The sequence below is a fragment of the Artibeus jamaicensis genome, unplaced genomic scaffold (assembly GCF_021234435.1).
Source record: "Artibeus jamaicensis isolate MK-2021 breed Jamaican fruit bat unplaced genomic scaffold, CSHL_Jam_final contig_252, whole genome shotgun sequence".
In the NCBI taxonomy this organism is placed as follows: domain Eukaryota; kingdom Metazoa; phylum Chordata; class Mammalia; order Chiroptera; family Phyllostomidae; genus Artibeus; species Artibeus jamaicensis.
Window position 1 is genome coordinate 750,946 of NW_026521538.1, and position 13,702 is coordinate 764,647.

Below are 13,702 nucleotides of genomic sequence, written 5' to 3' on the forward strand. Positions count from 1 at the left end.
AGTTGAAGATATAAGGATGCCTAAAACTACTCAAACAAAAAGCAACATCTTAATAACAGATAATGCCAAATGCAGGCCCAAATGTATTAAACCAGACTGGGTGGGGGTGGGGCACTCTGTAATGCTAAAGGTTACAATTCATGATAAAGGTGAATAGTTATAAATATCTGTGGATCAAATAACCTTGGGACAATACTAAGTAAAAACTAGAGGCTAATAAATAAATAACAAACAAATAACAAATAAACAAATAAACCAAACAAAAACAGAAGGAAAGAAATAAAAGCAGAAATTAATGAATTATAAAAGAAAACAAAAGAACAAATATCTGCATACATGCAGCTATGCAAAAGAAGAATAGAGGTTAAAAATTGGAAGGGAGATGTTAAAATGACCACTATTTGCAGATATGATTGTAAAACCTGGAAACTCTAAGATAATCAAATGAAAAACTATTCACTTACAAACAATAAGTGAATTTGGTAAAGTGGCTGGGTACTTAATTAAATTAGTTTTCATATATAAACACAACTACCAGTTAGATTTAATTAAAGATATACTCAATTACAACAGCTACCAAAAGAAGATAAAATACATAGCAATAAATATTAAAAATGTGCAGGATCAGCATGAAGAAAACTGTCGAACGCTCGAGAGTCACACGGAAGAGCACTGGAACAAGGCACACTGTATTCTTGGACAGGAAGCACCAACATCAAAATGGTATCAATTGTCATTAAATTGATATATAAATTTGCAATCTTTCAAGCTAATTTTTAAAAATGAACTAAACTGACAAGAATAACCAAGAAATGCTGGCATCTTACATATTAAAAATATTACAAACAACCAATAAATAGAACACTATGGGTACTGGCAAGTGAGTGGACAGATAATTCAATGAAACAGAATAGAAATTCCAAAAATAAACCTAAACATGTAGAATTTAATCTGTGATAGAAATGGCACCTCAAATCAGTGGAAGAAAATATGCATTATTCAATAAATTGAGTTGAGAAGCCACCTAGACAAAAATTGTTCCCCATCTCAAAAAATTAATTTGATGAAAGAGAAGTCATAGAAGAATTACTTCATAACTTCATAACAATTATAACTTACAAAAGGGGATAATTTTTTCAAGTATGTATGAGAAATCTAGAAGCCATAAAATTTAACTATATAAATTATTTTCTGTGTGGCAAAAATCACCATAATTAAAATTAGAAAACAAATAACAAAATGGGTAAAACATTTGCAACTAATCTCCAAGCAAGGGCTAATTTTCTTAACATATAAAGAGGAAATGATATAAACAGACATTTTTCAGGAAAAAAATGTCTCAGAAGACACTTAACCTCATTTTAAAGTTTGATAAGAGTGTTGGGGTGGGAAGGCTTCATCCTACATTACTGGTGGGCATTTCCTATGAATCAAATTCTACAGAGGGCAATATATATATATTATCCTCACTCAAGGATATGTTTTTGACTGATTTGAGAGAGAGAAAAAGAAGCAGAAACACTGATATGAAAGAGAAATACCAATGAGAGAGAGAAACAGATTAGCTGCCTCCTGTACGCACCCCAACTGGGGATCCAACCCACAACCTAGGTATGTGACCTGACCAGGTATTGAACCTTCAGCCTTTTGGTGTACAGGATGGCACTCCAACCCACTGAACAACCTGGCCATCGCACCTCTGCTTTTCTTTATCACAGCAGGGGGAATCTGGTTATAAAGCCTAACAATATACCTAGGAGACCAAAGATCTGGATTGATCTCCCGGGAGTGTTTCTTCAGGACATTTTCTCTCACATAAATGTAACTAAGAGTAAGAACCAAACATTTGCCTAAATATTCATGTGATTTCTGCAGTACCTTTTTTTCTAAAAGTCATCTATGAGGGACTAAGGAGAGTGGCAGTTATGACCAAAACACAAGAGGTATGTAAGACAGGTGACTTGAAGTCCAAATGTTTTCAAGTTCAGTTCTGGTACAAGAACATGATTTTATGTTAATGTATGCATCTAGAGTTCACAGAGATTCCTCACAGTTTTCATCTCATTTGAGAAATCTTATAAAATATAAGAGGAAAGTATTAACTTCATGTTTTAGATAAAAACTGAAGCCCAAAGGTTTTGAGTGTTCAGATTCATGCAGGTAGTGGCAGAGATGACAGTAAAGCCCAAGTATGTCACCTGTGGTGCACCTCTGAATTGTGACAATCCTTCATATTGGCTGCAAGCTGAAAGGAGAAAAGAAAGGATAAAATTGTTTCTTTTATATTTTTCAGTTTTTCCCTCAGTGTAGAATCTTAATGTTGAAACATTAAAATCATCTAATTCAATATTCTTATCTAGAATTAGTAGGTGATGAAATCAAATTAGTGGGTCACAGTTAGAAAACTAATAAAAAAGAATCAAAGAGAACATATGAGTGCATTGCCCCAGCAGGTATAAGTATTGTTTTATTAAACTTATTTATAACTCTAGGTCACAGTCATAAAAGCTTGAAAAAACTACTTAATACCAGGTTCTCAAAGAACAGGATGCATAAAAATCATATGGACCTCAGGATCAAAAGATTTGATTCGGCAAATCTGGAATGGAAATCAAGAACCTGCATTTTTAAAAGGCACAAGTGATTTTGATGCAGTTAGGTTGTACTTTGAAAAACCATGCTATGTGTAATGCAGAAATGAAACACTTTTACTGTACATGCATATCTTTTCCAGAAGGTTCCAAAGACAGCCAGTGACATCCCTTTGCCACACAAAACCACCTCAGTACAGAAGGGCAGGGCTAGGCGGCATGTGCTTGCAGCCTGCAGCCTTGTCCTCGTACTGACCTGCAGATTACTCCTGTACCTACCTCCATTCCTAGATATTAGGTTACTGCAGTAGCAACATGTTCAGGAAGGGTGACACCACAGCTAAGATCTGGATCTCTTACACAGTTAGTGGCTTTAGAAGTGATCTAGTGTCAACAGGTGTCTTCGAGTGCTCTTTGACTTTGATTATTCTTAACACAATTGCTTTATTAAATATGACTAAATTAGGCTTCAGGCATTGTTCTTGGCATTAGAGGGAATATAAAATGAACTGTCCCAGAAGTCTTCAGAGACAGACACCACCACTATTCGCCACCCCAACACACCCAGGTCAATAAAGTGACTCAGCAAATAATTTGTCTTTGCTTTTGGCAAAGGTGCCTCATGAATTTCAGCTACCAGGGAGGTAGTTTGTTATAATCTGAGATGATGGGACCATATTCTCCAATTACACACATTTCTCCCTTCTTTCACACACCTGAAGGAAGAAATAGGATTCATTTCTTTAAGAACTTATAACCTCAACTGGTCCTACTATCAAGGCATCCTCCAAAATTATGTCATCCTAGAAACCATGATCTCTCCGAAGTATTAAGAAATACTGTTTAGGTATGTGCTGCTACAGTATTAGCAATTATGTGTATTTAGGAAGACTCATGTTTCACTGGACAATTCCTCCCAGTGAGGTGCTAAGTGAAATTATACAGACTTTGAATTATAAAGGTGCAAAGCCTTCCTTTATTCACAAATCACTTTAGGGTAGGCCACTGGGTATATTTCACTTGTTCAAAGACAGGTAATTTACTGGGTTGGCCCAAAAGTCTGTTTAGTTTTCTCCATAAAATAAAGGCACAATTTTCATTTTCACCAATTTGGATATTTTGAGTATGTCTACTGTATCCCATGTGGTATGACAATGATCGTTCTCAATTAATGTCTCAGTTTGATCACTATCAACCTCAACTGGTCTACCCAACCATGGAGCATCGTTCAGTGAGAAATCTCCAGTATGGAACTTTGCAAACCATTTTTGACATGTTCGATCAGTCACAGCACCTTGTCCATACACTGCACAAATATTTTTTGTGTGTTTCAGTTGAGTTTTTACTTTTCTTGAACTAATAAATAATAATATGCTGAACATGTTGCTTATTTTCTTCCATCTTCAGTATTAAAATTGCTGCACATAATTCACCAAGTTTTACTTTTTAATGCATCCCGATATTATAGCTGTCACATTACAGTCTAACCAAATTGTTTCAAATGAAGTTAAAGACCACTAAGTGCTACTAGACCCATCTTATGGAAAAAATCAAGTGAACTTTTTGGCCAACCCAATAATTTTACTGTCTCAAAGGAAGTTTGTCAAAGGATTTAACATAGTTATTGCTGGGTAGTGGGACTGTGGATGACTCTTATTTTTTTCTGTTATAACTTTGTGTTCTGACGTGTTCTATAGTAAATATGGATTACTTTTACAATTGGTAAAAATACATTTGAAAAATTTTGTTAAAATAAAAAGCTTCTCAGATCAAGGAGGCTGACTTCTTTAACGTGTCTCAAAGAGGCTCTAAATGAAACCCGTGGTATTTATGCAGTCTTCTTTTTAATAGGATCCTATTCTGATGTTCAAAGATACTTTATTACTGAACAGCAAACAAATGTAGGACCAGCAGTCTTTCGAGAAAATCATTTATAGATTCAAAAACTGTAATGCATCAACTTCATAATAAGTCAATTCATTTTATAACTCACAGACAGTAGGTGACCCAAAATACTTACATTAAAACCCAGTGGTCTCTGGCTCACATAACAATAGCACTTCGAAGAAAGCCTTCCAGAAGATGGTGAGGTTTCTTCAATTTTTGGGAGAACAGAATTTCAGCATAAAAGAGCTTTGGAGGAGAGGAATCTAACAAACAGACACGTTTCCACTATTTACAAAGCAAAATAGTTTCTGTCACCTGTCAGAACATGACAAAGTCACAGTACATAAATCATGTAAATAAAATCTGTTCTATTTGTTCTATAGCAGTATAAAATCATGTTATTTTCATCCAAATAGAAAGACTTACTCTCTAAATCCAAATATTGCAACTTAAATCCCCTATTACCACCCTAATATGCCTAAGAGTTGGGATGCACTCTTCTGTGGGCGTTTGAAGAGTAGTGTGCTCAGTGGAAGCCATTCCTGTATGACTGCTTCCATGTCTTTGGAAGAGTCCTTGTATCTGGATAAGTACTCTGATTACAGATAATAAGTCAAAGATTTTAGTAGACCTCTTAGAATAAGATTAGGTCTCTCATGAAATCCTTTGGAGATGATCAAACAAGGTTCCAGCAATTCAAAATGTTGCCACTATCAATTTTCTAAAAGTCTAGGTGGCCCTGGCTGGTGCAGCTCAGTGGATTGAGTGCCAGCCTGTGAGCCAAAAGGTCACCAGTTTGAGTCCAAGTCAGGGCACATGCTTGGGTTGAAGGTCAGGTCCCTGGTTCAGGGCATGTAAGAGGCAACCACACATTGATGTATCTCTCCCTCTCTCCCTCCTTTCCTCTCTCTCTGAAAATAAATAAATACAATCTTTTAAAAAGATAAATAAAAGTCTAGGTGCTGTGGAGACAAGTACTGGGTGGGGTTGGCGGGGAGACTCAAGGCAAAATATTTTTTAAATAATCATACCTACTTATTCTAAATTTTCACTGACTAGCAGGGTAGAAAAAGTCCATGCTGACATTTTGTTCCCCAAAGCACTATCATCACCAAAAGTAGATTTAACCTTAGAACCTGATACAGAGTATTGAAGAGCATTGCAAAAGAGATCTAAAACGGCAATATTCTAAAGATTTAGGGTATGATATTTTTGTAGTTACTAATAAAACATTTTTTAAATTAAATTCCCTTGTCTTCTTTTTTATATAATTTTTACAAGATTTTATTTCTTTATCTTTAGAGGGAAAGGGCAGGAGAGAGGGAGAGAAATAACAATGTATGGTTGCCTTTTTGCGTCTCCTGCTGGGAACTGGCCTGCAGGGAACCAGCCTGCAACCCAGGCATATGCCCTGACTGGGAATCGAACCACGATCCTTTGATTTGCAGGCCCGGGCTCAATCCACTGAGCCACACCAGCCAGGGCATTACTAATAAAAATTTCCACTGATGTACTGAGACTCTTTGGACTTTAAACTCTGGTTTCTCTCACTGTAACTTAACAAAATTATTCCTACATAAGGCCCCTCCAAAGCAGGCAGTTGTGGCTGAGCTTAATGTCTAGTTTAATTCCAGAGCCTATTCTATGGCTCAGAGAACATCTGAACAGGGTGATGGACAAGAAATGTATGGCACAGACTGCATTAACTACTGTAACATCCATTCTCCTATTTGGCCTCAGTAACAGAACCCAAATTTTCAGTTGGGTACATGGTCACACAGCTAAGTGACTTTCTCAGCCTCCCTTTCAGTAGGTATAAACATGTGAACTAAGTTTCAGCCAATAAAATATGTGGAAGCAAAAGTTTGAGACTTCCAGAAAGCCTCCTTTGGAAGGAAGGAGGAGAAATAAGCCCAAGGCCACATAGCTTGATAAACAGTGGAGCTGAGATTCAAACTGGTAACTGTGTGATTCCACCGTAACCTAAGGGCCTGGTGAACTCTTATGAACCATCTAGAGCAGAGTTTGCCAAGCTTAGACCTGCAAACTAAGAATAATTTTGCCTTTTTAAATGGTTGAAAACAAATCTAAAGAAAAATATTTTGTAACAATTTCAGGGTCCACAAATCAAGTTTCATTGGAACATAACCACACTGACTCATTTACATATTATCTGTGGCTGCTCTTATGATGACAGAGTTGTAACAAAGTTGCTATGACCTACAAAGAACAAAATATTATCTGGCTCTTAACAAAATGGTATTGATCCCTGACCTAAAGAATGGGAAGGGATTTGGTGCAATACAGGTATGTGGTTGGGTAGGGATAGTGTAACTCTGGTGGCCATTCTAGAAGTCCAAATGGGCCAGGGAATAGTTGTCTAGCAAATGTCAGTTTTTTATAAATATTTGTTCACTTCATAAAAGTATGGCCATTAAGCACATAAAAAGATCCTCAGCACCAGTAGCCATCAAAGAAATGTAAATTAAAACCATAATAAGACTACTACACACCTACCAGAATGGCTACATAGTGTTGGTGAAAATGTGAAGCAGTAGAAACTCTTAACACATTGCTGATGGAAATGTAAAATAGTAAAACCACTCTGAGAAAAGTTTGGCAGTTTAGTTTTCTTTCTTTTAAAAATTTATTTAATTGATTTTTTTTTAGAGAGAAAGGAGAGAGAGAAATATTGATTTGTTGTTTCACTTATTTATGCATTCACTGATTCATTCTTGTATGTGCCTTGACAAGGGATTGCCTTAGTATTCAGGACAATACTCTAAACAATGTGACACAAGTCATTCCCTTCCTAAGTATTTACCCACAAGAAATGAAAACATATGTCCAAACAAAGGCCAGTCAAAAAATTGGAAACAACCCAAATGTCCGTCAATAGGGGAACAGAGAGCCAAACTATGGTGTATCCATACAATGGAATAGTACTAAGCAGTAAAAACAAACTACTGATATATTAACAACATGGCTGGATGTTGTTCAGAAACATGATTCTGAATGAAAGAAGACCCACAAGAGAACACACTGTATAATTCTTTGTTTTAAATTCTAAGAAAGACAAGTTTACTCAGCAAGGTTAGATGCTCGTTAGTGGTGAAGGCAGCCAAGGAGGGATTTACGTTAACAGAGATCTCTATTTTCAATCCTTTCCAAAGAGGAAAGGCCAGTTACTTTTGCCTCTCCATTGGATTAGAACTTTAAAACATTTTTTAAATACCAGTTTCAAATACAACCAAGATAAATCTGAGAGAAATTGTAATAAAATGATGACTCTAGTCCTAAAACAATGATACAAATAGGAAAACACCTGTAAAGAAAGGTACTTGGGATAATAGGAAATGATAGAGAAATTGATGTCTGATCTGGGTTGTGCTGGTTGTGCAAATCCAAGATAAAGGATGGGAGCCTGCGAGGAAAGCGGGAAAGAGGCTTATGTAAGACCTCTCTGGAGACTTGCCCAACTGCAGAAGAGAATGGGATTTATAAAGTGATAAAATGAATATATTTAGTCTATAATTCGACTGAGTGAAGGTTTCAGGTCCTGGGATAAGTTTTCAAGAAGCCAATAAAGAATGAACAAAACAGTTCATAAACAAAAGAACTCATGATGACCCCTGGCAATAAGAAACAGTACCAAAGCAGGAACCCCAACGTAGTGTAAAAGATAATTTCAAAAGAGAAAATGTATTTGCAAAATGTTGCACATTATGGAAGAAGTAGTGTAGCAAATTAGAGCACAGGCTTCAATTTACAAAGTGAGTCAAAACTGAGTTCTAACCCAACTCCATTATTTATCAGTTTTGGGCAAATTATTTCATCTCTTTGAGCCTTGATTTCCTCTTCCATTACACAAGGTTGTTAAAAGAATTAAATGTATTGGGGCTGCCCTCATCAGGTGGTTCAGTTGGTTGGAGCATCGTCCCTGTACACCAAAAATTGTGGGTTCAATTCCTGGCCAGGGCACATACCTAGGTTGTGGCTTTGATCCCCTTCATACGAGAAGCCACCAATTGATGTTTCTCTTTCTCTTCCTAAAAATCAATAAAAATATCCTCTGATGAGGATTTAAAAAAAAAATCTATTGATGCAAAAAAATGCACTTACATTGTGCTTGACACATTAAATGCCCAATAAATAGTACCTATTAGTATTAATAACAATTAGCATCTCATAGGCTGGGAAGAGAGCAATATTGGTGCCATCATGGATGCTATTTGTTTGAAGAATGATGAAATATCACATTAGGGATTCATAGTAAATGGTATTTGGGTTCATTAGTGCTTTCATCACTTACCTGTCTTTTGAACATTCATTTTTCCTTCATTCAACAAATACAGTTCTTGTGACTTTTATGTATCAGGTAATATGCCAGGCACTGGTTACATGTACACTGCACCCTTGATTCAGGTCGTACTGGAGAAGGTCCCTATTTTGAGAACCATTGCTATAGAGAGTAAATAGACTGTATTAACTAACCCCCAATCTCAATTTCTTCTCATTGACACTTTTTAAAATTGTGTGTAAATCTCTTTTGAAGCTGGAGATACTAAATAATTTCATTTAGTGTCAGTCTCCTCCTACATTGATTGTTTTTACACATGATTTATCAGGAACTCCATTCATTCCTTCCACCCTTACTCCCATTTTCTGTTTTTCTACGCTACCCAGAAGATCAATTTATTTCATCAAGTCCCAAACAGCTGAAATTTCTTCTATTAGTAGGTAATTTTCCATGTTCCTTTAACCTTCTTTATTTAAAGTAACTCAGATATATTTTCTTAATATGCTGTTTGACAAAAGTGATTTTTTAAAATCCACACCCAAGGACATGCTTATTCATTTTAGAGTGGGAAGGAGGGAGGGAAATATTGATGTGAGAAACCGCAACCTCTTCTTGTATGCACCCCAACCACTGATCAGCTGCCCCCGGTAAGGATTGTAACAGGGAACCTCTTGTACACACCCCCACTGGAGACCAAACCCACAACCCAGGCATGTGTCCTGACCCATGTACCCTGACCAGGAATTAAGCCTATGACCTTTTGGTTGACTGGAGGATGCTCCAAGTGAGCCATACCAGCTAGCGTGACAAGAGTAACTTTTTGATGAGCCTATTAAATCATGAGCTTTAAAAATGTGTGGTGCATTTATAGAACATTGGGATTATTAAATTACACTGTTCATAATTTCTCTCTGCTTTTGGTGTCCATTGCTCTGACCCAAGGATTGTTAGAAGACAATACAGGCATTGCAGTGGATTCTGTTTTTACCTATTCTAGCATCCATTTCCCGCTTCCTCCTAACAAAAGCTTAAATTCTTATGTACCTCTCCCCACCAAACATTTGAAGATTACCCTCAATTATGAAATGGGACTTAAACGTCTAAGAGTAATTCATTCTCTTTGCCAGTGCTTGGTTCAAAAATGGGCATAGACCATTGTGCTGTTTGAGAGTAAGATATTCTTTGTTGATTTTCCCAAATCCTTTTCTGATAATACCTCATGTTGTTGACTTTTCCAGCCACAGCAGAACCACTTAAATAATTGTCTCCAGATAATGGTCTATAACTCTGTAATAATTCCCACGCCCCCATTCTGGTTCTAACTGAAAGTACAAACCACAACATGCGTACTATAAATATCACTGAGATTCCTTTAGTTACATTATCTTCTTACACTTGCCCACTCCAAAACTTGAACACTTTTCTGTCCATTCACACACTTTCAAAAATACCTTTAAAGTATAGTTTATTTCCATCATTCATAACTCAGACATATCTAATTCTATTTGTACATTTGGAAGGATGGTATGCTTAATCATTTCAAGAATGCTAAAAAATATAATAAAGATATCAAATAACATTTTTTCAACTTTTGGTAAAATAAAAATCTCTATATATGAAACAGGTTTCCCATACTCCAGCTAGTTTAAAAAATAAAACCAGTTTGAGTCCTTATTAAGTCTTTATGCCAGTATTTTAATTTTCACTCTACCTCTTCAAGGAACAAAATATACTCCACATGTAATCACAATCAACACAGTGATCAGAAGAGATGTTGGCAAAGAATAACTAGTGTTTTATTACAGTATACTTCTGAATGCAAAAACTATTAGCAAACAATTTTTGCACTGTTGATACTATTATATTTTATGTCAAATACAATTTTTTTAAATGTTGCATTTGTAATATAACATAGGGATTTAATCTATTCAGCAAATATTTACTGAGCATTTACTACATGCTAGGCATTGTTCTGGGTATTGGGATTCAAAGGTGAAAAAGACAGAAAGATGCTTATGTTTTATTTTTAATCATTTACATTCAAAATACATAAACCTGTTATAAAATGTATAAAGTCACAGATGTCATAGAGTTAAGGTTGAAAAGTGCAGAGATGACCAATTTATGACATCAGTTACAAGATGAACATTATTTAATATGTATTTTGACACCTCTGAAATCAGCCACATCTTACAACGTGGGCAGACCTACCAGCAGTAGAGATGGAGTTATCACAGCCTGCATATGTGCATCAAAACTTACTAAACAAGTGTCAGGGGCTTGGAAGAAAATCCGAGAGACAATGGTAAAGCCACCCTTTTAAGGATTCTTGATAAATCTTGATATTTATTAAGAATCTTAATCTTTATTTATCTGTATTTAATAAAATACAGAAGTATTTTTTATATTATAAATAATATAGGGTCCAGCAGAAGTAATGCCACTGAGTGTGGCTGGCAGGGTATATTAACGTCTCACACAAGATGAACAGCAATTTGAACATTTCACCTAAAATGTCATATGCTGTGTTTAAGTGGGATATTGTTGTCACAGAATTACATGGTTATGATTTTGTAATAAAAGATTTGGTATAGATTGCCAGCTCATAAAAAGGGGGTGTTATTTGTACTGGATCCTGTATAAAAGTTTACAGTGTTCATTTCTTGTAAGAGAGGGAAATGAAATTCGGAGAGGTTGAATGATGCTCTAACTCTCAAAGCAGAGAAGGTAGGACCAGAGTCCAGGTCTAAGTTCACTCTCATGCTTTTTCTACCAAAGTCTTCAGTTATATGGAAGAAAAGGCTCTAGAATGTGGCCCTAGTTTTGGGACTATGGAAAAGAAACTTTTCCACAACCAAACTCCCTCTTTGCCTCAGTTTTTCCATCTATACAACAGCTAGTTTAATAGACATAACTGATGATGTTACTGTAAACATTCGGTGAGATAATGTGTGTAAAAGACTAACACAGATACTGGCCTATAGTAAGTGCTCCATGAAGATTAACTATATGAGATCCAGCTTTACAATTGGTAGGAAATAATTTAAAGTCATCCTCAATTATCCCACAAACATTGCTCACAATATGAAGCCCACATGTAGTTATCTGACTAAAATACTGGAAAACTAAACAGACTGGCCAAATGTTTGAACTAATTAATATAATAAAAATTTCCACCTTAAGAAGTTTTATCCAGGTCCATATGCTATTGTGCCAAGACCTTACCTGAAAGAAAACATACAAAAAGTAAGAATAAAGGGTATCTATGACCATCAAGTTACTACTCTTATGTGTACAAATGCATTTATAAACACAATCTCAAGTAACACATCATCAAAAAACATTTAAAATGTGTAAACAGATCATTTATTTTTGCTCCCTTTACAATATGATTATAATCTGTATACATTAGTGCTAGTAAAACAATCCCAAGTTTTGGAAGTTAAAAGTTACCACAGAGAAACATGATTTGGCCAGAAAGTAAGAACTTGTTAGTGGCTGGTATCTTACTTTATATGTATCTTAAAAGACTTTTTCATCCATTACCAACTTAGAGCTTTACACATAGTATGTAGCTGTATGTAAGTAAATTGCAGGTGCTAATGTTGTTTTGTTTTCTGTTCAAAAGATGGAATGTTTTGAGAAAGGGTCAATGTCTAGATTTCTTCTTTTTTTCGCCTTTCTAGGTGAGCTCCTCTAATTTTGAGAGTTTAAGTGAAAATCTAAATTATAACAAACTATATGGAGTTAACCTGACTTAGTTTCCATATTTTTGTTTCTATTAGAAAGTAATGTGTATTATACAGTATCACATTTAAAAGTATTTTTAACTACCAGGAAATGTTAATGAAGCAACTCACATTTTTTTCATTTCACCTGATGACAAAATTTATAGGGTACCCTGTAGTAAGGAAAACTAACTCAAATTAATATATCTAAACCTATTTCTAAAATTGTTGCATTTTTCAGAAGCTTCTGGCACTTAAAGCCTTATCATGAGGCACAATTCTGGTGTTTTACAAGTTTCAGCATGACGACTACACAGTAGCAAAGTTTAACTCCCTGAGTATTTTAAATATTAGCCTATTTTCTCGAAATGTTAATTTTTAAAAAATGTTTTTGATAAAATCTCACCATTATCCAAATTTAAAATAAACCTTAAAAGAAAGCCCGCCTCATGATTCAACTGTGAGCGTCCCCTATTAATTTTGAACTTAAAACAAACATCATCAGTTTGCTTGTTTGGAATTAAAAAGAAACCACCACCACCACGAATTGCACTACATAAATCCTAGGACCAAAGTCTACTGTTGTGCATGGTTTGATCCGCTGAGAAGAGCCCTATGACCAACTCTGAGGCCGCCCGCACTGCGAGGAGCATCTCTGGGAAACGACTCGGGAACTAGGCTCCAAGTGAGCGGTGGCTAGAGCGGCACTTAGTGGGGCTTCCCCGGATTCTCCGCCGCTCAGCAATTCTCCGCGCGCCCCACCTCCCTTGGTCCCAGCCGCCCGCCCCTTCCTCCCCGATCAGCCATCATCAGCCCGATCCTCTCCAGGGCGGAGGGGAATGACGGGAACAAAAGCCTGACACACCAAGAAGGTCAGGGTAGGAAGCGAGCCCCACCCTGCCAAGAGGAGTGAAGGATCTAGAAAAATTTGGCGGCTGGTTAACAGGAAGCGCGGGGGCACGTCCTAGGACCATTTAGGGCACCTTGACACCCAGCAATCCATCTTTTGTCCTTTAGAGAGGCCTCCATGAAGCCCCCAACTCTGTGGACTTTCCGGGCAGTTCTTGACTCTGCCTTCATTGTTGCCCCTCATTGATGGCATCCATGAAAATTACATCCGGGTATTCGAGGAACGGTGACCGGATTCTCCCGGAAGTGACGCGAGCGCGGAAGGATCCGCGTTCCGCTGAGGAAGT